Source organism: Pan troglodytes, chromosome 10 (assembly GCF_028858775.2).
Source record: "Pan troglodytes isolate AG18354 chromosome 10, NHGRI_mPanTro3-v2.0_pri, whole genome shotgun sequence".
Lineage (NCBI taxonomy): Eukaryota > Metazoa > Chordata > Mammalia > Primates > Hominidae > Pan > Pan troglodytes.
The window spans coordinates 29,451,602-29,475,426 of record NC_072408.2 but is presented as its reverse complement, the minus strand read 5'-3'; the positions used below and the strand labels follow the sequence as shown (position 1 = coordinate 29,475,426).

The 23,825-nt window shown below is 40.0% G+C and overlaps 1 protein-coding gene and 1 pseudogene across 18 annotated transcripts in view; both read right to left on the bottom strand.

Annotated features, from left to right (window-relative positions):
* GRIP1 (glutamate receptor interacting protein 1) overlaps positions 1-23,825 on the bottom strand; it is a 716,800-nt gene that overhangs the window by 214,373 nt on the left and 478,602 nt on the right. The window lies entirely within an intron of this gene.
* LOC107967480 (oxysterol-binding protein-related protein 9-like) lies at positions 1,720-7,068 on the bottom strand (annotated as a pseudogene).

Sequence of the window (23,825 nt, the reverse complement as noted above, 5' to 3'; positions counted from 1 at the left end):
GCTGTCAATCAAATTACAACATAATGCTTATCACTAAGGTTGTTTAAGTATTATACTTATTAAATAACTCAAAGGGTATGCATGAAAAGAAAAATGTCAGTGAAATAAATCAGTCAAGGTGCTCCTACAACTTTTCCACATTCACCCTCTGAACCAGTGTCACTGATGTCCATATTTTCTATATGATATTGTCCTCATCACCAGTACTTTGGGCACCAAGAGCACTGTGATGCTGCATTTTTTACAGTGCTCTGTTATTGCCCCTTGGATTTTCTTTCAAGCTGCTGAGGCTCATTTGGCAAGTTTCCATTTTTTTGAAAAATTACTTTATGAAGCTTGAAGAAATATTGAGTATAATTAAACTATAATCTAGGGTTATATACAGCTTAATAACAGTTCAGTTCCAAAAGAAAAGCTATTGCAGGTGAGACCGTAACATTTCCCAACACGATTTTAAGACACTGTGCTGATTTCTCAAAACAACTCTGAGGAACCCATATTTATAGTAGAAGGAGTTTTTATGAAAAATCTGGCATTATGTATCTTTGTTGCATGATTATATATGTATGTACGTATAATACAATGTTAGATGCACCATCACCCCCGACCCCCTGCTGCACAGTTGAAAATCCATATGTAACTTTTGACTACCCCAAAACTTAACTATTAATAGCCTACTGTTGACTGGAAGCTTTACTGACAACATAAACACATATTGTGTATGTTATATGTATGATATACTATATTCTTATAATAAAGAAAAGAGAATGTTGTTAAGAAAATCATAAGGAAGAAAATATATTTACTATTTATTAAATGGAAGAGGATCCATAAAGGTCTTCATCCTTGTCTTCTTCACGTTAGGTAGGCTGAGGAGAAGGAAGAGGAGGGTTGGACTTGCTATCTCGGGGGTGGCAGAGGTGGTAGAAAATCTGTGTTTATGTAGACCTGGGCAGTTCAAACCTGTGTTGTTCAAGGGTCAACTGCATATATATGTGTGTATGTATACAGTTATACTATATATACAGTATATACACTATATACACTGTGTGTGTGTATATATATACACATATAATCCAACATATGAACTGTATATACACAAACACACACATAATCCAACATCACAAGAACTAGAAAACAGAAGTTGTATTCCTTAACATCAGTATTAGAGTGTAGAGTTTGAGGCTTGGATTTAGAAATGCTTTTCAACATGTAGGGTTTGGAAAAGGAGCAATCATCTTGTTTTCAAAACCTGAAGTTTTTCTCAGGACTTATGACCATAACTGCCACAGAGGAAAAAGGGAAGCTTTTCCCACTGTAATTGCTCATCTGTGTCAGAAAGTCCCATATCCTGTGTAGATCTTATAAATATTTTGCTAGATTTATGGCAAAGAGAGACATTGATGCTGCAACTGAAGCAAAACACAAACTTGAAAAAGACAAACAGAAGAAACCCAAGAAAGGAAGGAGAAGGAAATCCAATGGGAGACAAGCTTATTTCATGAAGATGGAAGATGTTGGGTTTATGATGAATCACTACTGAATTATCTTGGTGCTGCCAAGCATTGGGCTAGGAATTTCTATTTACTTGATTTTTTATGTTATTGCAAATGGTACTGCTTTTTAAATTTTCAATTATTCATTGTATATAATTAAATACAATTGATTTTTAATTGTAAAAAAAAAAAAAAAACAAGAAAGTCTCATATCCCTGAGAAACCATTGCAATAAGAAGGGAATGAACAGGTTCTCCCAAAAGGAGAATGTTTGTTGCTTAATTATGCTTACTGCCCTGGCCATCAGGTATAAACTTTACATTTCCTAGCCCAATGCTTGGCAGCACCAAGATAATTCAGTAATAGTTCATCATAAACCCAATATCTTCCAACTTCATGAAATAAGCTTGTCTCCCATTGGATTTCCTTCTCCTTCCTTTCTTGGGTTTCTTCTGTTTGTCTTTTTCAAGTTTGTGTTTTGCTTCAGTTGCCGCATCAATGTCTCTGATTTTTTTTTCTTAATATTTTAAGTTCTAGGGTACATGTGCACAACGTGCAGGTTTGTTACATATGTATACATGTGCCATGCTGGTGTGCTGCACCCATTAACTCATCATTTACATTAGGTATTTCTCCTAATGCTGTCCCTCCCCACTCCCCCCACCCCACAACAGGCTCCGGTGTGTGATGTTCCCTACCCTGTGTCCCAGTGTTCTCATTGTTTAGTTCCCACCTATGAGTGAGAAGATGTGGTGTTTGGTTTTCTGTCCTTGTGATAGTTTGCTCAGAATGATGGTTTCCAGCTTCATCCATGTCCCTACAAAGGACATGAACTCATCATTTTTTATGGCTGCATAGTATTCCATGGTATATATGTGCCAAATTTTCTTAATCCAGTCTATCGTTGTTGGACATTTGGGTTGGTTCCAAGTCTTTGCTATCGTGAATAGTGCCACAATAAACATATGTGTGTATGTGTCTTTATAGCAGCATGATTTATAATCCTTTGGGTATATACCCAGTAATGGGATGGCTGGGTCAAATGGTATTTCTAGTTCTAGATCCCTGAGGAATCGCCACACTGACTTCCAACATGGTTGAAATAGTTTACAGTCCCACCAACAGTGTAAAAGTGTTCCTATTTCTCCACATCCTCTCCAGCACCTGTTGTTTCCTGACTTTTTAATGATCGCCATTCTAACTGGTGTGAGGTGATATCTCATTGTGGTTTTGATTTGCACTTCTCTGATGGCCAGTGATGATGAGCATTTCTTCATGTGCCTGTTGGCTACAGAAATGTCTTCTTTTGAGAAGTGTCTGTTCACACCCTTCACCCACTTTTTGATGGGGTTAATTTTTTCTTGTAAATTAGTTTAGATTCTTTGTAGATTCTGGATATTAGCCCTTTGTCAGATGGGTAGATTGCAAAAATTTTCCCCCATTCTGTAGGTTGCCGGTTCACTCTGATGGTAGTTTCTTTTGCTGTGCAGAAGCTCTTTAAATAGATCCCATTTGTCAATTTTGGCTTTTGTTGCCATTGTGTTTGGTGTTTTAGACATGAAGTCCTTGCCCATGCCTATGGCCTGAATGGTATTGCCTAGGTTTTCTTCTAGGGTTTTTATGGTTTTAGGTCTAATATTTAAGTCTTTAATCCATCTTGAATCAATTTTTGTATAAGGTGTAAGGAAGGGATCCAGTTTCAGCTTTCTACATATGGCTAGCCAGTTCTCCCAGCACCATTTATTAAATAGGGAATCCTTTCCCCATTTCTTGTTTTTGTCAGGTTTGTCAAAGATTAGATGATTGTAGATGTGTGGTACTATTTCTGAGGGCTCTGTTCTGTTCCATTGATCTATATCTCTGTTTTGGTACCAGTACCATGTTGTTTTGGTTACTGTAGCCTTGTAGTATAGTTTGAAGCCAGGTAGTGTGATGCCTCCAGATTTGTTCTTTTGGCTTAGGACTGTCTTGGCAATGCAGGCTCTTTTTTGGTTCCATATGAACTTTAAAATAGTTTCTTTCCAATTCTGTGAAGAAAGTCATTGGTAGCTTGATGGGGATGGCATTGAATCTATAAATTACCTTGGGCAGTATGGCCATTTTCACGATATTGATGCTTTCTATCCATGAGCATGGAATGTTTTTCCATTTGTTTGTGTCCTCTTTTATTTCGTTGAGCAGTGGTTTGTAGATCTCCTTGAAGAGGTCCTTCACATCCCTTGTAAGTGGGATTCCTAGGTATTTTATTCTCTTTAAAGCAATTGTGAATGGGAGTTCACTCATGATTTCACTGTTTGTCTGTTACTGGTGTATAGGAATACTTGTGATTTTTGCACATTGATTTTGTATCCTGAGACTTTGCTGAAGTTGCTTATCAGCTTAACAAGATTTTGGGCTGAGACGATGGGGTTTTCTAAATATACAATCATGTCATCTGCAAACAGGGAGAATTTGACTTCCTCTTTTCCTAATTGAATACCCTTTATTTATTTCTCCTGCCTAATTGCCCTGGCCAGAACTTCCAACACTATGTTGAATAGGAGTGGTGAGAGAGGGCATCCCTGTCTTGTGCCAGTTTTCAAAGGGAATGCTTCAGTTTTTGCCCATTCAGTATGATATTGGCTGTGGGTTTATCATAAATAGCTCTTATATTTTGAGATATGTCCCATCAATACCTAATTTATTGAGAGTTTTTAGCATGAAGGGTTGTTGAATTTTGTCAAAGGCCTTTTCTGCATCTATTGAGATAATCGTGTGGTTTTTGTCTTTGGTTCTGTTTATATGATGGATAATGTTTATTGATTTTCGTATGTTGAACCAGCCTTGCATCTCAAGGGATGAAGCCCACTTGATCATGGTAGATAAGCTTTTTGATGTGCTGCTTGATTCAGTTTGCCAGTATTTTATTGAGGATTTTTGCATTGATTTTCATCAGGGATATTAGTCTAAAATTCTTTTTTGTTGTTGTTGTGTCTCTGCCAGGTTGGTATCAGGATGATGCTGGCCTCATAAAATGAGTTAGGGAGGATTCCCTCTTTTTCTATTGATTGAAATCGTTTCAGAAGGAATGGTACCAGCTGTTCTTTGTATCCTTGGTAAAATTCGGCTGTGAATCTGTCTTCCAAAAAAAATCCAGGACTTTTTTTGGTTGGTAAGCTATTAATCATTGCTTCAATTTCAGAGCCTGTTATTGGTCTATTCAGGGATTCAACTTCTTTCTAGTTTAGTCTTGGGAGGGTGTATGTGTCGAGGAATTTACCCATTTCTTCTAGATTTTCTAGTTTATTTTCGTGGAGGTGTTTATAGTATTCTCTGATGATAGTTTGTATTTCCGTAGGATCAGTGGTGATATCCCCTTTATCATTTTTTATTGCATCTATTCTCTCTTTTCTTCTTTATTAGTCTTGCTAGCGGTCTATCAATTTTGTTGATCTTTTCAAAAAACCAGCTTCTGGATTCATTGATTTTTTGAAGGTTTTTTTGTGTCTCTATCTCCTTCAGTTCTGCTCTGATCTTAGTTATTTCTTGCCTTCAGCTAGCTTTTGAATGTGTTTGCTCTTGCTTCTATAGTTCTTTTAATTGTGATGTTAGGGTATCGATTTTAGATCTTTCCTGCTTTCTCTTGTGGGCATTTAATGCTATAAATTTCCCTCTGCACACTGCTTTAAATGTCTCCTGGAGATTCTGGTATGTTGTGTCTTTGTTCTCATTGGTTTCAAAGAACATCTTTATTTCTGCCTTCATTTCATTATTTACCCAGTAGTCTTCCAAAATTGACCACATAGTTGGAAGTAAAGCACTCCTCAGCAAATGTAAAAGAACAGAAATTATAACAAACTGTCTCTCAGACCACAGTGCAATCAAATTAGAACTCAGGATTAAGAAACTCACTCAAAATCGCACAACTACATGGAAACTGAATGTCTCTGATTTTTAAATTGAAAGTACATCCTTCTAAAGGCAGTGAGATTCATATTTTTTCTGATCTTTCAACTTCCTATCTTCTTCATTGTAGACATCTTCTTGGTATCTACAAAGACTGCATTTTCCCCTGTTGCATATTTTGCATACATTACACCATTCCATTCCCCTTCAGTTGAGCAGAAGGCTTCTCATCCTTTGGAGAAAAAAAATCACAGTGTAATTCTGTGCTTCCTGTCCCCAGAGAAAGGTTCAGTGTGGAAGATGATGTTTGCACTATCACCAGTTTTGGAATAATTAATATTGCATTCTCCTCCTAGTTCCATTCAGAGCACTGCGAGGATAGACCATCCGTAAACACTGGGGAATGTGAGGATGTAATGTTTTTCATAGTTAAAACAAAAGACACAGGGCTTGTGGCCCCACCCTATGTTGTGTGTCCCAATTGACATCCTAAGGAATTTTGATTAGGTCCAGATATCACCAATGAATTGAATCTTTCTGATAAACACTCGGCATAAAAGGCTAAAGTAGGTGGATGATGGGAAATCTGTTCAGCCACAAATTTTACATTGTTTTTGGAAACCCAGGGAACTGGTCCTTCTAAAACTAGCTCTGTGTTCTCTTTGGTATCATTTGGTAATATCCATTGACACTGAAAGATCTTGCTAAAATGACTTTTTGACAATTGATTCTTTCCTTCTTGCATGAAAGGCTGAGAGGTACCATTTCACATTCTGAACCGTTCAATCCCTGGTCACCAATGTTCGCAAAAAGGTTGGATATGCAAAAAGCGTCTGCATATGCTTCTAAAAGAGATCCTCTTTCAAGAAAAAATGGTGGAAGATCTACTTTAGTAAGATCCATACTAAGCCTAACCTGTGACAAGAAGTGTGTGGTAACGCTCTTATGCTCCTCCATGGACCCTGCCTCCTCCTTGTCAGCTCTCTCATCATGTGAATCAAGAGTCAGCATCACTTGTTCCATTGGATGTGAAAGAATTAAGTGATTCTGTGCTATGTGGGCACTTTAGTCTGTTTTCCGCACTGCCATGTGTCAAGATTGATGCAGATTCAGAAGAATCTATTAAGTGCTTTGGGGATGAGCCATGTTGATGACATTCATCAGCATTGTAGAATTCATCTTCACTGCTGGAATAAGAGAATTCTGGGATTGTATTTAGAGAAGCCATTTACATGGCTTGGAGAAGTTAGACCGCTACTAGGTGGTGAATGGGCACTGCCTCTACTATTTGGTGTTGGAGTCTAATGATGTCCCAAGGCAACTAGTACAGGTCCAACTGGTCAGGAAGATGAACTCTGCTCTGTCTTATGCAGTTGAGTAGGTTCCAGAGGGAGGTGAGACAGTCTGGGAAGGCATTGTGCTGATCACAGGTTCCCAGGGACTAGGTTGATACATTGCATCTACAAGATTAATAGTACTTATAATTCTATCTGCGTGCTTCTCAGCATTATTCTGGTCTTCAGCAGTCTGCATCAACACAGTGCAGTGTTTCATTGATTCCACCATGCTATTTGCTTCTCTTTGAGAGTTTCAGTTTTCTTTCTCTGCTTATTATCTTTGCAGTTTTGAAGCTTGTGATAAAAAAACTTTAATTGTTGTATCAAGATTTGTAGGTAGGCATCAGCCTCTGGAGTGGTGGCTCACATCTGTAATCCCAGCACTTTGGGAGGCTGAGGTGGGTGGATCACGAGGTCAGGAGTTCAAGACCAGCCTGGCCAAGACAGTGAAACCCCGTCTCTGCTAAAAATACAAAAATTAGCTGGGTGCGGTGGCAGGCGCCTGCAATCCCAGCTACTGGGGAAGCTGAGGCAGGAGAATCGCTTGAACCCGGGGGACAGAGGTTGCCGTGAGCCAAGATTGCGCCACTACACTCCAGCCTGGGTGACAGAGTGAGACTTCGTCTGACAAAAAAAAAGAAGTTAACTTTCCTGTCAAAGTTTTGGACACTAGCAAGAAATCCTGAATCCAAATCTCTGGAGGTGACAAGGAAGGAGGCAAGGAAAGTGTGACATCTGAGCCCATAGCCTGGCCCTGGGCAGGCACCAGGGACCATGGGACTCAGGGGTGGAGGTTAGGCCTCTCCCAGACCCTCAGGGTGTACTCACTCCACAAGTGTCCAGCAAGAAAGTAATTTGCAAGACCCCCACACTCTGTGCCTCCAGGAGAGGGGGCTGGGGGCTGCTTCTGAGCACCCCTTTTCCTTCTCCACTTGATTGGATCCTCATTTGGCAAGTTTTGATACTTGTGCTTCTTGAGCTTATGGGAAAGTGTCAACAAAACATTTTAGACAACAGTACATATTCCCTCCTCAGGTTTATTTCAGGTTCTACTCAGTTTCAGGTTTATTTCCTGAAACTTCAAGAAGTTACATTTATCCAATGATATCACCATGAACTGCAACCAAGTAAGTGCATGCACAGGCAATAATAATAATATTATGATTATCACGTGTCTAAGAACAACTATAAAATGCATCCCAGTTCACAGTTGTTAAAATGTGTATGTTGGGGGGTAGTTTGTAGGCATTGCATGTATGTATGTATGTATGTATGTATTAGAGACAGGGTCTTACTCCGTCACCCAGGCTGGAGTGCACTGGTATGATCTAGCTCACTGCAACCTTGAATTCCTGGGCTCAAGTGATCCTCCAGCCTCAGCCTCCTGAGTGCTGGGATTACAGGTGCATGCCACCATGCCTGGCTAATTTTAAAAAATTTTGTACAGGTAGAGTCTTGTTATTTGCTCAGGCCAGTCTCAAACTCCTGGCCTCAAGTGATCCCAGCCTCTGAAAGTGCTAGGATTAGAGAAGCATGAGCCACCACACCGGGCCTCAACTGAAATTCTTCCAGAGAAGATAGAGACCAAATAGGCATATCTCTAAGTCCTAGGTCCCATCTTCAGTTATGCTAGTCAGTTTTTTCCTCTTATTCCTCCACATAAGATTTTGAAAAGAGGTTTCTACTGCTAAAAAAACAAGTGTGAACCCCTGTCACACTTGTATGGCCATTTCTAGCTTTAGCATTCTGTAAGTCTATAATAATGCTGCACAGGCTAAGTGACTGAGTCTCGAATTTCTGGGACCTTAACTGGCACAGGCTTCTTCCAAAGTCTTGGGAGGCATCCTAGCAATGTATTCACACCACCATATGGTTTTGTCAAATTCGAAAAATGATATTTTTGTATTTTTTTTCTTAAAGAGCTCCCTCCCCTCAAATTGTATAAACTTGAGGCGGCACAAAACCTAGATCTTCCTTTGATCATACAATTTTATATCCAGACAGCACTTAAGTTGGCCAGAAGAGTCACATACATTTGATTCTCACAGAAACCCAGGATCCTACAGATGAAAAATCTGAAGCTTTTCAAGGCTAGACAACTTGCCTAAGGACAGGTATCAGGCAAATCCTTTTGTGAAGACTTAAAACTCTAACTTCAGTTCTCATTCCACATTCAGTCTTCTTTCTGCACTATCACTTTAGTTAACATGGGTTGTCTTGGCTTGACCAGGTTGCCAAAGTGACTCTTATCATAAAAGAGTTCTGAATTCTAATTACAAGTTCTAAGACTATTTTTCTTTTATTCTGAATGTAAACATGAAACTGTAAAACCAATTGTAGCTCAAATAGCCTGTGAAAGTCACTTTCACACGATGTGTAAGAGAATATTTACCGATTTGTATTGAGTAAACGACCTGCCAAACCCTCACTTGAGAGGCCACACCAGTTCCAGAGAATAACAACTTTGTGTTAAAATTCCAGAAAAATATGCCTGCTGAGTATCTTTTTTGTTGTGTTTGTTTAATCTTTGTTAAGCTCAGTGATATATGCACATATAAGAACATATTTTTCTCATATCTGAAATCTGGATACATACTTCCTGAAAATGTATTACTACTGCCTTTGTTTTTTTTTATTGCATATTTTCCTTTCACAGATTCATCATGTAGTCTGAATATAATACCCACTCTTGTTATCAAGCACAAACAGAAAAGAGGACAGTTTCTCTTTAAAAGCACAATGCCCTATTGATGCCTTTAAAAGTCATTAAAGAATATCTCACAAAGCTCAGGAGAGCATTACAATAATTGCTTCCCTTTCCTAGGTGAAAAAGGACATATCTGTCAAATAGAAAAGTGCAGAAGCAATTAACACCTTAATACTCTACTGGGAAATTGCCTGAATTAACAGAGATGCTTCATGGTTATTGTATTTCTAAAGTTTAGTTACTAGCATGACTGTCCTCAGTCATTTCCATTTACTTTCCCCAGGACAACAGGGCTCAGAGTTAGGTATGGGCATGGCAGAGGGTGTATTTGAGTGTTTGCATATGAGGCACACATGGTTCTTCAGTCACATGTTTCAGAGGCTGAATGCAGAAGTAGGGCTGGTGTATGCACTTATGAAATCAATATGTAAGGATACATATGTTTTAAATCAACTTCTCAGGCATAAAAAAACCCCACACTTCTGGATTCTGTGCTGCCCACCCATGGAACTGCCTTATCAGTCCTCTTCCAGGGCTGGGGTACTCAACAGAAAGTTTATATTTACTAGGCCTTCCTCAGAAACAGCGGAGGCACATGAACGAACTGGGGAGTGAATCAAACAGGTAAAAACCCTTGTATATCAGCAGCAAGATCTAGAAAGAGCCTAGCAGTCCAATTCATTATCTCTCCCTCTTCCAGGAGATGTTAGATGGTGTTTATTGAGTACAGTCTAGGCATACCTACCTGGTTAGAATTTTGAGAGACACTGAAAAAGTAAACAGGGCCTGGGTCCCTTTTCCTTAGGAAGAAACAAACGTGTAAATTATAGTAAAGGTAAAGTGTGTTTCCTTCCTCCCACCCCACCCCCAAGCATGGCTATTCTATGAGGGACCAGGGCAACTCTCAGAATTCTCAGAGAAAATCATATGGGGTGTTCTAGTTTCCATTTTTACACAGGTGAAATCAGACAAAAGTGAAAAAAGACAGCATGCAAAAAGAAAGTAGCAATGAACTCAGGACAATGCTGAAGGAGGAGGGGGCAGTTGGTTCACCTTGTCTGGTGACAGGGTAATCTCAGGTGACCTTCAGGAGCTATCTGGCTCAACACCTATTTCCATTTGGTTTTCTTTGCTACGTGTCTACAGTCTCCACCCAGTAATGGTCTGAATATCCCCAGTGTGAGAAACTAATCCTCCCAGAAAGCCATCTATGCCTTCTTCAGATAGCTTCCATGGATAATAACTCACATTTATTAAGAACTTTATATGCAGTAGGCCTGACTTGGTATGCCATGGAGGACGGTGTTCTCTATGATCTCTATATGAGATCTCTATGATCTCATATGTTCTCTATATGGCAGTTCTCTATGATCCTTAACTCCTGATGTTCACTGCCTTTAGATGTCCTCTTTCCTTGAGTGTGGGCATGACCTGTGGCTTACCTCTAACCAGTAGATATGGCAAAGCTTCCAGATGCATGTTGTTATATATATGCCGACTATGCACATATAACATATGTATATATGTCGGCATATATATGTTATATATATGCCGACTGTAGCACCTATCATGCTCACAGCCTTGTCTCCCTTGTGGGCTTTGAGGCTGGGGCTGAAGGCAGCCTCTGGGGCTGACAGCCAGCAAGAAACCAAAGCGCTGAACTGAATTCGGCCAACAACCTGGGTGAGCCTGGGAGTAGATCCTCCCTGAGTCAAGACTCAGTCAAGACTGCTATTCTATTTGACACCTTGATTGTAGCTCTGTGAGACCCTAAAAAGGACCAGATGAGCCGTGCCTAGAATCCCGACCCACAGAAACTGTGGGATAATAAACGTGTATTGTTTTAAGCTGCTAAATTTGTAGTAATGTTGTTACATGGTGATAGATAACTAATGTAAATGCTTTATGTGTATTAACTCGTATAATCCTCATTACACTCTCATTTCACACAATGGGAAAACTGAAGCATGAAACTGAAGCAACCAGCTTAATTCCACACAGTAGTAGGTGGCAGCGCCGGCATTCAAATAAGGCAGGCTAGCTCCAGAGCCTGCGTTCCTAACCAGACAGGTGTGCTGCCTTCCTATGCTTAGAAAGTTCTACCTTAAGCTGCTTCCTAGTCTGATTCCCTAAAGCTTGCCCCCACAGCACGAATCAAACATCCAAACACAGATGCTAGTCAGAGAAACTGAAAGAAGCAAGCTGTGCTGGACACACATGTACAGGGTACAGATGTGAAACAGGCTGAAGAGCAACAGGTGCTGCCTCCCAGTATTCACCAGCCAAACGAGATGCTTCTGTGTTTAGATGGTGACTGCTGAGAGGGGGATCATGCTGGTTGGTGCCCTCTGGCCTATGAGTTCGAGTTCTGCCTCTAAGATCATGGAAAACATGATAATCCCTTTTCCATATGAGCTGGAATATTTCAAACTATTGATCTTTTTTTCCCCCAAATCCTCTATTTTCTCTTACTCACATAAATGGTGAGTTGTTTTTGCTGTTCTCTTTTGCAAATGGTCTTCTTGACATATGCAGAAACATTTATATGGTTGTAGGCTCTGTGTGGTATCAGCTGGCAGAGATGCCTCGTCTTCTTCCTCATCTGCAGGGCTGGGTCAGGGATGCCCCCCACCCGCCCAAGATATGGTTCTGATAGGCAGCGTCAATTCACTGATATTCTTTCCTGTCATTATAGCAGTTTTAAAAAAATTATCCAGGTAATAAACAAATGGGTTTTAGTGTAAGATTCCAATGAGACAGAAGGATTTGGGGCAAAGCCCAAGGGCACTCCTCTGCACTCTCCTTCTACTCCTCCCATCTCAGAGGAAGCCACTGTCAAAATTTGTGCCAACCTTTCACTCTCTCTTTTAAAACACTAACATTTCACCTAAATTGGATTGAACACCACAAAATGACTTGCTGTTTTCCAACATACCAATATGTCTTGGAGATCTTTTCATGACATGGCCTATAGGTCTACCTCATACTTTTAACAGTTTTATAAACCTTCCTAGAATAATGACATCCTAATTTGTTTGACCATTCCTCTATTGATAGATATTTTAGGTTGCTTACAATATTTCATTAACATCTTCAACATGCATCTCTGTACAGACTGACTTGCTGTTATATTTTATACCCAGTTCTGCCGACTTTCATGGTCAGCTCCATTCTACTTGTCCTCTTGCAGCTGACTGAAGGAACTCTCTGTTCCCACTTTTCTTTTCTTTTTTTTTCTTTCTTTCTTTTTTTTTTTTTTAGACGGAGTCTCGCTCTGTCGCCGCCCAGGCTGGAGTGCAGTGGTGTGATCTCAGCTCTGCCTTCTGGATTCAAGTGATTCTTGTGCCTCATCTTCCTGGTATAACAGGCACCCAGCCACCATGCCCAGCTTTTTTTTTTTTCCTATTTTTATTTATTTATTTATTTTTTAAGATGATTTATTAACTTTATAGCAATATCCTTGGAGCTTTCTTCTATCACCATTTTTGCAGTCAACATGAACTTTTTAAACCACAAACTTTTTTTTTTTTTTTTTTATACTTTAAGTTTTAGGGTACATGTGCACATTGTGCAGGTTAGTTACATATGTATACATGTGCCATGCTGGTGCGCTGCACCCACTAACTCGTCATCTAGCATTAGGTATATCTCCCAATGCTATCCCTCCCCCCTCCCCCCACCCCACCACAGTCCCCAGAGTGTGATATTCCCCTTCCTGTGTCCATGTGATCTCATTGTTCAATGCCCACCTATGAGTGAGAATATGCGGTGTTTGGTTTTTTGTTCTTGCGATAGTTTACTGAGAATGATGATTTCCAATTTCATCCATGTCCCTACAAAGGACATGAACTCATCATTTTTTATGGCTGCATAGTATTCCATGGTGTATATGTGCCACATTTTCTTAATCCAGTCTATCATTGTTGGACATTTGGGTTGGTTCCAAGTCTTTGCTATTGTGAATAATGCCGCAATAAACATACGTGTGCATGTGTCTTTATAGCAGCATGATTTATAGTCATTTGGGTATATACCCAGTAATGGGATGGCTGGGTCAAATGGTATTTCTAGTTCTAGATCCCTGAGGAATCGCCACACTGACTTCCAACATGGTTGAAATAGTTTACAGTCCCACCAACAGTGTAAAAGTGTTCCTATTTCTCCACATCCTCTCCAGCACCTGTTGTTTCCTGACTTTTTAATGATTGCCATTCTAACTGGTGTGAGATGATATCTCATAGTGGTTTTGATTTGCATTTCTCTGATGGCCAGTGATGATGAGCATTTTTTCATGTGTTTTTTGGCTGCATAAATGTCTTCTTAGTCTCTGGTTTCTCTTCATAACGAATAAATCTTTCGCCTTTTTTTTTCTATTTTTAATAGAGACGGGGTTTCACCATGTTGACCAGGATCATCCCGAACTTCCGACTTCAGATGATCCGCCCACCTCAGCCTCCGAAACTGTTGGGATTACAGGCATTAGCCACCGTGCCCGGCCTCCATTCCCACTTTTCAACAGTGAATCAGAGTTGGGAGAGGTCCCTTCCTATTCCTGGTGACACCCTCTTCCAAACCAACTGACATTCTCCCTCAGAGGCAGTGACTGATGATAACAGTGTTTGTCAAGTCTACTTATATATTTTTTTGAAGCATTCCTTTATCAGATTGGGATGATTCTAAAAATTCACCACATTTTATGAGTAGCAAGCACAGTTACATCTTCATGCACAGGTGTGAGTATTATTAAAGGATATATTCCCAGAAATATTGGGAAAAACATACATTTTTAAACATTTTTATTGATGATACCAATGTGTCTTCCAAAAAGTTTATATTCCTATGAACAATTAGAAGTGTTTATTTTTTGGTATCCTAGATAACACTTGATATAATCAGCATTTTAAATATTTACCACTTCATTTATTATAAACTCCTAAAACTTTCTTTCCTTCATTCCTTGTGTCTGAAGAGCAGAAGAAGAGTTCTTGCCACCATAATGACAACCACCTTCATCTGGCCTCCTAGAAAGAATAGATCCTGGATAGGCTTTATTAGCTTATAGGCAATGTTATCCTGCAAGAATGGTAGCTAAAAGGTGTTCAGGACAACTAGAAAATTTTTCCAAGTTCTGTAGTCCCAAATAAGAAGAACATAGGCAAGAAGTCTCTGCTTGTAGAAGCTGGTATAAAGTTACTTTTAGCATTTAACTGAAATACTGAGCTACTCAGTTCCAATGTTGTATCTCCAGTGGCTTCAAAGGAGAAAAATCTTAAAGTAGAAAGGATTGACTTTAAGGTTAAAAGAAACCTTATGCCAAAGGTAGGCAAAATCATATTAAAAGAATGCCCTAGCTGTTTAGAATATATTCAAGTTTCTAGAGTCAGATAAAGTTAAGCCAGAGAATTAAAATAATGTATAAACATGACTATGAAATGAAGATAAAAATCAAAGATATGCTGAAAGGCTGGAATGAGCAAGCATCTCAATTTCTATATTGAAGGATGCCAGAAATCTTAGGCCTCTGGGATATGTCCTGGCAACATTTTAGAAAGGATTATTATACCACTGAAGAATAAGGAAGGTAAACCACCACCATATAGAAAGATAATATACACTAGGTATGATATTTTAGTATTTCAGTGGGACTTTTAGAAAGATCTCTCATAATAACCTGTAGAGAGGATGGACTACCATGAACTGAGTGAAAATGATACCCAAAGCCTGCAAATCAGCATGCATGGGTAAAAGGCAAGATCTCTGCTGGGGATGCTGCAGAGCTCTGTCCTTGGCACTGCTATGCTCAAAATTCTTAACACTATTTGATGCTTGCCAAATTTGAAGCTAATTCATTGCTAAGAGGAGTAGTAGATGTATGTGATGATCAGGAATAGAGACTATTTCACCAAGTTGGAAAGAGAAGCTGACTCACTTGAGAGCTGTGTACATAGCTGAAAGAAGACAGCCTTTGAATTAAGGTGATTCTAAACTCAAATATCAGTCCCGTTGTTGGGTAGACTTGGACAAGTTACTTAAGCCTCTGTGAGCCTTAATTTCTTCCTCCACAAAAGAGGGATAACACCTCTGTTTTTTAAATAAATAAGACTGACATGATTTTTGGTACATAACAGATGCTCACTAGTAGTACTCTTCCTCCTCTCCTCTTCTCAAACATTACTGGCAGAATATAAGAGAAATAAATGTGCAGACAACTGAATGGAGAGTACAGACTTGCACAGCATCACACAGAGTGCTACCCCTCAAGGGTGGATACCTAGCTCTTAAGAGTGATTCATAAGAATAAGACCTGTATGTTTTAGTTGATGGCAAGTTCAATATAAACAAACATCATTATTTCATTTAAAAATACAATCATAATCTGCGTTGAGTATTAAATCCAGGTCAGGTGAGCTAATGGTTTTCTTGAACTCTGTTCTTTTCAGACCAACAGCATGGCAAAGTGTCTAGTTTTGGCTGCTCCATGCTAAAGACCATTGACAAACTAAAGAAAGACTAGCAGGATATGGAAAACATGTTCTATAAGGCAGAACCGGAGGAAGGAACATATTTTATCTGGTTTAAACAACAACAGCAACTCAAGCAAGAGATGATAGATGTATTCAAGTATCTGAATGACTGACTTTGGGGAAGCTCAGAAAGATCAGAAGAGCCAGTGGGTAGCGGTTCAAGATAAGAAACTTTAGTCCATCAGGATAAGGAATGCTCAACAGAGATGTAAAAAAGCAGGGGTTACTTTGTAAGATGGTAAGTTTCCTGTGTCTAAAAATATTGAAGCAGAAGAAATTAGATGTGGAGTTTCCAATAGTGAAAGTAGAACACAAAGGGGAAAATATGTGTATGTGATGCATGCACATATTTTTTTAGGTGTTTATTAGAGAAAGATCAGTAAGAGCACTCCGAGTTCCACTCTATCATTCTATTTCATCATTGTGTAAGCGTTGATTTATAATATTGATGAGATCCTAAGGCAGGTGATGAAAGGAGACTCTTTGATTCGACAAACATGGGCTGCACCCTGCTATGAATCCTACTGGGCAAAACTTTGTGGGGGGAATTTTTAATAAAGATACATTTTCAGCCGGGTGCAGTGGCTCACACCTGTAATTCCAGTACTTTGGGAGGCTGAGATGGGAGGATTGCTTGAGCCCAGGAATTCAAGACCATCCTGGGCAACATGGCAAGATTGTGTACCTACAAAAAAAGTTAAAAAAAAAATTAGCTGGGCATAGTGGCATGTGCCTGTGGTCTCTGCTACTTGGACGCTGAAGTGAGAGGATGACTTGAGCCCAGGAGGTTAAGCTTGTAGTGAGCCATGATCATGCCACTGCACTCCAGCCTGGCTGACAGAGCAAGACCCTGCTTTAAAACCAACCAACCAATCAACAAAACAAATAAACATTTTCTTGAATTTAAGGGACTATAACCTTAAATTAAATGTAAGTCTACAATCCAGGAAAACAATTGCAGAGCAACTTGAAACAGGATGAGCGAAACTGCTGAAAACTTCAATAAAAATATAAAATATTCTGGGCCAGGCATGGTGGCTCAGGCCTGTAATCCCAGCATTTTGGGAAGCCGAGGCAGGTGGATCAACTGAGGTCAGGAGTTCAAGACCAGCTTGACCAATATGGCAAAACCCCATTTTGTTGTTGTTGTTGTTTTTTTTTTTTTTTTTTTTTTAAATTTTGTAAAAATACAAAATTAGCCAGGCGTGGTGGCACATCTCTGTAATCCCAGCTACTCGGGAGGCTGAGGCAGGAGTATCACTTGAACCCAGGAGGCGGAGGTTGCAATGAGCTGAGGTCACACCATTGCACTCCAGCTGGGGAAACAAATAACATAAAATATTCTGGGTGTTATAAAAAATGATTATAGAAGGGAGAAGTTAGAGGAGAGAAGCCAGTGGAATGGAAATATGCTATATGGGAATGGCACGGGCATCAACATTAGAAGGGTAAGTTTAATTTGTCCCTTTTTAATTTGAGGAGGCAGGGTTTGTAAGAAGGAAGAGGGGTCAATTAGTTAGGGCTATACTGCACTGCAGGGTAATCCTCTGACAGTGTCCTAGGTAATCCACTCTCCCAGTCTTTGAAATGATACCTCCTCTCTCTGCGCCTTGAACATCTCCTTCCCCTCCATACTCTCTGTGGATGACCTCACCTCTTATTTCACTAAGGAAATAGAGCAATTAGAAGATGACTCACACATCTTCTCAGCAGGGACTGTAGCACCCTCCTGCCTCTGTGCCCTTCCACGCTGCCTTCCCTCCCGCTGACCCGTTGGTGCACACTGGAGGCACCCCTGCCTCTTCAAAGACTGCTTTTGCTTTTATCCCCTCTCCCTCCTGCACGATTTTCTTCATTCCACTAGATCAGCCACATCAGCACACGAACATGCTGCATCCTCTCTTGTGTATATATTTTAAAGTCCTCCATAGACCACATGCTCCCTCTGGCCACTCTCCCATTTTTCTGCTCCCTTTGATAGAGAAACTCTGTTTAGAGTTGTCCACATTCTCTTCCTGTTACTCAAGTCCTATTCTCACCTCAACCCATTCAAATTAGGCTTTTACTCCCACCTTTTTACCGAATCTATTTTTGTCAGGGTCACCAAACCTCCCTTCTTATAGAATCTTACGGCCAATTCTCATTCATCTCATCAATATTTGACCTAGTTTTTCTCTCCCTCTTTAGTGACATGTGGCTCATAACTTGGATTCCAGGGTACTACATTCTCCTGATCCTCATAATCACTGCTTTTGTTTCTTCATATCTTCGGCTGAATCTTCCTTCACTGCCAACCTCTGAGGCTTGGTATGCCCCAGTCTCAAACCTTGGACCTCATCTCAATCTATCTGTGCCACCTAGAAGACCTGTCGCCCACCCTCAAGGGTGTAAATACCATTGACAAACTGAGAGCTTCAAAATTTCTATCTCCACCTAAGCTCTCCTCTGAGTTCCCCACTCCCCTGTTCCACTGATCCATTTCTTCCTGGGTTATTTTCTGTTTCAGTAAATGGCATCAGTATTTACCCAATTGTTAAGAGCAAAAACCCTGGAATTATCCCAGACTTCTCTTTTCCTCTCTCAGCCCACATCCAATTTGTCAGTAGGTTATTTAGGTTCTTTCTTCAAAATTTGACCACATTTTACTAGTTCCACCTCCACCTCCTAGTCTAAGCCACCATCATTTCTTGCCTGAAATACTGTGGCAGCTTGCTAACTGGTCTTCTCACTTTTGTCTCCTTAAAGTCTATTTTCCATATAGCAGCTAGAGAAATTAAAATAAACAAAAAAGAAATTACATCAATACCTTAACCCCTACAATGGCTTCCTATACTGCTCAGAATAATACCCAAACTCTTACCATGGCCTAAAAGCTCTACAGGACACAGCCTTGTCTCTTCTCCAGACTCATCCCTTACACCCTCAGCCTTGCTTCCCAGTTTCTGGCCATGCTCAGCCATTCAATTTGGCGTAATATTGTTCAACCTCCTCTCTCTTTTCTTGTTTCTTTTCACTTATTAGCAGAAGTTTCTTTCTCTGTTTATTTAAAAGCCAAGCTTTTTCTGCCTTCAGGGACTTTGCATTTGCTCTTCTTTTGGCCTAGAATCCTCTTCCTCCAGATCATTACGTGGTTCACCACTCTCACCACTCATTTCAGGCTTACTCCAAAGTCACCAGCTCATGGAGGCCAACCTTGGCCTTTGGAGGCCATGGAGGCCTCAGGTTTTCTATCTGAGCATGGACCCCATAACTTTCTGTTCCCACACTCTCTACTGTTTACACTAGTTCATTTCCCTTTATTGTACATAGCATAGCCTGACCTTAGGCCAGGCATTCAATGTTTGCTGAATGCCTGTTTCAACTGCTAGCCTGCCAGCTCCAGGAGGACAGAGGCTAATAGGCTGGATTCACATCTATATTCCTAGCACCTGGAACAGTACCTGGCACACAGTGACTGCTCAACGAGTAACTGTTGGATAATTACATGTCGAATGAATGTATGAGGGTCAGTTTAGAGGAACACTCAGAATCAAAAAGTGAGAGATCATTTTAGTTATAATGGATGTAGTGAGCAAGTAAAGGATGGGCCAGAGCAAAAAGGAGAATGCAGCGAGTGTGCACAGGTGAAGGGCAAGGGATCAATGTGTCAGTGGTTTACATTCCGTGCAGAAGGCAGAGGGGTTCCAGAGGTGCAATCAAACTGCTAAAGAGAGCAAAGAGCTTTGCCAGGTGCTGTAAAGTATTTCCACCCACATTTTGACGGGGAAATCTTTATAACATCTGTTTAACGTGTAGCCCAGTAATAGGTTTTAGAAATGTATAAGAATATTTGATTTTAAAAGAATTTGTGTATCGCTTATATATTTTATATATTTATATATAGATATTATCAGAGTCAATGAGTCAAGACTGACTATGATGCCACAGAACACAGTGACTCGTTTCATTTTCTCGGCGTTATTTTACAGCTTTGCATTATTCTGTGGTTTTAAAGGGGAAACATAAAGCATAGTTATGGTGTTACCAGTTTCAGAATAAGTAGTTAAAAACCTGCTTGGCCAATTTTAATTTTTTTCCTTGACTGGAAAGCTCTGAAAGGCATAAGTGTATGGAATGAACTGTAACACAACCCGAAGCCCTGGTAGTTCTCCTCTTCGGTTTCTCCTAGTACTCGGTTACTTAGAGAGATAATGGCATGAGCCCTGTGACCCCAAGCCATTACTCATTAACCCCCCTCTAATTGAGGGCTCTAGTCAATGAGGACTGAGATGGAGTCTGTGACTTGGATGGACAGACATCACCCACATTCAGAGGCTTCTGCTCACCTCACACTTTCTTAATACTTCCGAGCAGAGGCTCAACTGGCCTCGAGAAGTCAGTCTTCACATTTCATTCTAAGTAAGGATTCTCTTCACCACCTTTTCCCTTCCCTCACTACTCAGGATTATGGTCAAAATTTATATTTAACTGGGGTTTATCCAAGGTCTACCGTTTTCTAGCCTTGTAATTTTAGACAAGTGACTTTAGCTCTCAGAACTTCAGTTTGCTGGTGGGGTGCAGTGGCTTATGCTTGTAATCCCAGCACTTTGGGAGGCCGAGGCAGGTGGATCATGAGGTCAGGAGTTCAAGACCAGCCTGGCCAACATAATGAAACCCCATCTCTACTAAAAATACAAAAATTAGCTGGGCATGGTGGTGTACGTCTGTAATCCCAGCTACTCGGGAGGCTGAGGCAGGAGAATCCCTTGAACCTGTGAGTTGGAGGTTGCAGTGAGCTGAGATCGCAACATTGCACTCCAGCCTGGGTGACAGAGCAAGACTGAGACCCCCTCCTACAAAAAAAAAAAAAAATTAAATAAATAAATAAATAAATAAAAGAACTTCAGTTTGCTCATGTGTAACAGGGGAATTAATACAACTTATTTTCCCCCGGTGATGTTTCTGAGGAAGAAATGAGATGATATTCATAAAAATGGCTAGTCCAATACTTGGTACTTAGCATGAAATACATGGTAACTAGTACTTGTATAATATTCCCCTCCCCCACCTTCTCTCTCTGTCTCTCTGTCTCTCTCTCTCTCTGTCTGTCTCTCTCTCTCTCTTACTCTCGCTCTAGGTTAGGTTACTCCTATGATTATTTCATTCTTGTTATTCCCTAAGCTTTGGCGTAATATTGTTCAACTTCCTCTTTCTCTTTTCTCGTTTCTTTTCATTTGTTAAAAGAAGCCCCCAAAGCCTTTCACTGTCATTCAAATGACATGTTTCTGCACTACAAATCAATAACTACTTACTGACTACTGACAAAGTGAAGTTTTGTGGTTGTCAAAGTCATGTCTTCTGAGAAGCATCTCATTCCGAGTCAGTGTTTCCCAAAGTAGGTGTGTATAAATATTGATGGATGCAAGATGATTTAAGGTGACATAGAAACTTTTGTTTTTCATTTTCAGAGTTAGAAAACATTTATTTATATTAGAAAAATATGATTAGCATATAAAATTACAGATAGTAAAGCCTACGATAAACCTAAGTAAAGAAGTATACCAATTTAAACTTACTTAAAATAATATTAATTATAGTATAGGTGGAATACAAATATATACCAAAAATCATGAAGATGACATGTGAGTAACTGAAATTTGGGAAGCTGTTCTGAGTCATATAAGGTCAATAGATAAGAAAAGAGTATTAATAGGCCCAACTTCTCTATTCAACAGTAAACTATGTAATATGCTTCTTCACTTTCCTCAGTGCCAATCAAGCCATACATCTTTTACCCAATTTAATTTTCTAAAGTCACCTACAACCCTAGGTTGAAGGTCTAACCAAACCCAGGAATGAGAGAATTAATTTTTTTTTCAGTGCAAAAGTAATAGAGGGAACAGACTTTTTCCTTATAGCTCTTATGGACATATCCTCAGTCGGCCTCTAAAATTTTTCTGACACTGGAGGCTGTTGCTAGCTGTCATCAGAGTCACTCCGATACCACATGTACCTGGAGCACAACATTGACCAAGTGCCACCTCTCCTGTGACAAAGGGGTTCCCAAATGGGGATTCGGGAAATATCAAAGCACAGTCACCACAAAAAAATTTCCCCTAAATTGGATGCTGGAAGAATTATTGTTTAAAAATCACTTGCTGCATATGCACCACTTTATTGTATTTCAGCCAATGTTTACTAAGGCATGAAAGAAGTTCAAACATAACAGACTGTCATTCCTCCAAATCACTAATGAAAGCTATGGCTCTGAACACACAAATCAAGGTGCTGGTTTTGCCTTGTGCTATTTGAGGAGCGCTCAGTATGTACTCCCAGCCACATAGCAAACGGGATCAGTTCTCTGGAGGAGATAATTAATGCGTACCTGCCATAATAAGTAATATGTTCGGCTCTGCATTGCTCTATTTATAGACTAGGTTTTTTCCTCATATTTTTTAGCACTTTTCTACAAGCAGAACATGTGAATGAATCACTCTTATCTTGTCAATTTTATTATTAAATGGTGCTCAACTTTTTCCTAGGGTGTTTTAGGACTGCACAGACATTTTCTGGGCAAACAGAAACAAATGAGGCTGGGGGGAACCTCTGGCTTTTCAAAGTCTCTAGCTTCTGGCTGACCTATATTCCATTCATAAGTCTTGGGCAGCACGCATTTTGTTGGAAATGTCATGTTGGGTGGAGCTTCAAGGCCAAATGTGAGAATCTGCTGCAGCATACAATGAGACAGAAAACACGTGGTCAACAGAGAATTTGTTGCACTTTTTTTTTGTAGGAAAGTATGCCAGTCTTAGGGCCACAGATTCCTCACAGAGAAAAATCTACCTGCTGACTTTTGCTTATTCATTCATTCCACAAGTATTGATCCAATACCTAACATTTACTAAGCACTGTTCTATGCACTGGAGATGACAGGTGAACAAGATATAGAGGACCTGCCCTCCTGTAGCTTACATTTTAGCTAGGGACTGACAAATAAAAAAATAATAAATTTATCAGTTAATTTCATATAGTGATAACTACTATGGAAAACAAAACAAGACATGGGAGAGGGGCAGAATCTCAGGTATATTTGCAATGCTATCAGTCTTGACTTTATAATCATAGAAACTTATCTGTAAAGAAGCAATGTAATTTAGCTACTTTCTTAAATATTCAGTAATTTTAACACTCGTAAACATAATTTTAGGTTCTTTCTTAAGGCTGACACTGAATGGCTTTGGCAGAGTACACCCTGGCCCTTAGTTCTCATTGTCCTCACTTTGGCCCACTGGGATGCTTGTGAGGATGCAGGGACAGCCCAACTGAGAAGCGAAGGTACTTATCCCTTGGTATTTTCCCCATGTTGATCATGTCCTCATTAATAGCAGATTTTGCCTTAGTTTCTTTGGGCAGCAACCGTGTACTTTGTATGACATTTCATACTTGCTTGATTCAACTGACTTTGGTTTCTCATCCCTGAGATGCACTCATTTTTTTTGTTTATTTTTATTTTTTACTTTTTGAGAGGGGGTCTCACTCTGTCACCCAGGCTAGAGAACAGTGGTGCAATCAAGACTCACTGCAGCCTTGATTTCCTGGGCTCAGGCAATCCTCCTACCTCAATGTCCTGAGTAGCTGGGACCACAGGTGCATGCCACCATCCCCAGCTGATTTTTGCATTTTTTGTAGAGACAGGGTTTCACCATGTTGCCCAGGCTGTAACTCCCAGGCTGAAGAGATCTGCCTGCCTTGGCCTCCCAAAGTTCTGGGATTATAGGTGTAAGCCACTGTTTCCGGCGTCACTCATTTTTTTGGAGGGTCTCAATAGTAGAACTAACCAGATGAAGCAGAACCAGGCATTTACACACCTGAATAGTGGTATAGCTGTAAAGTCCTA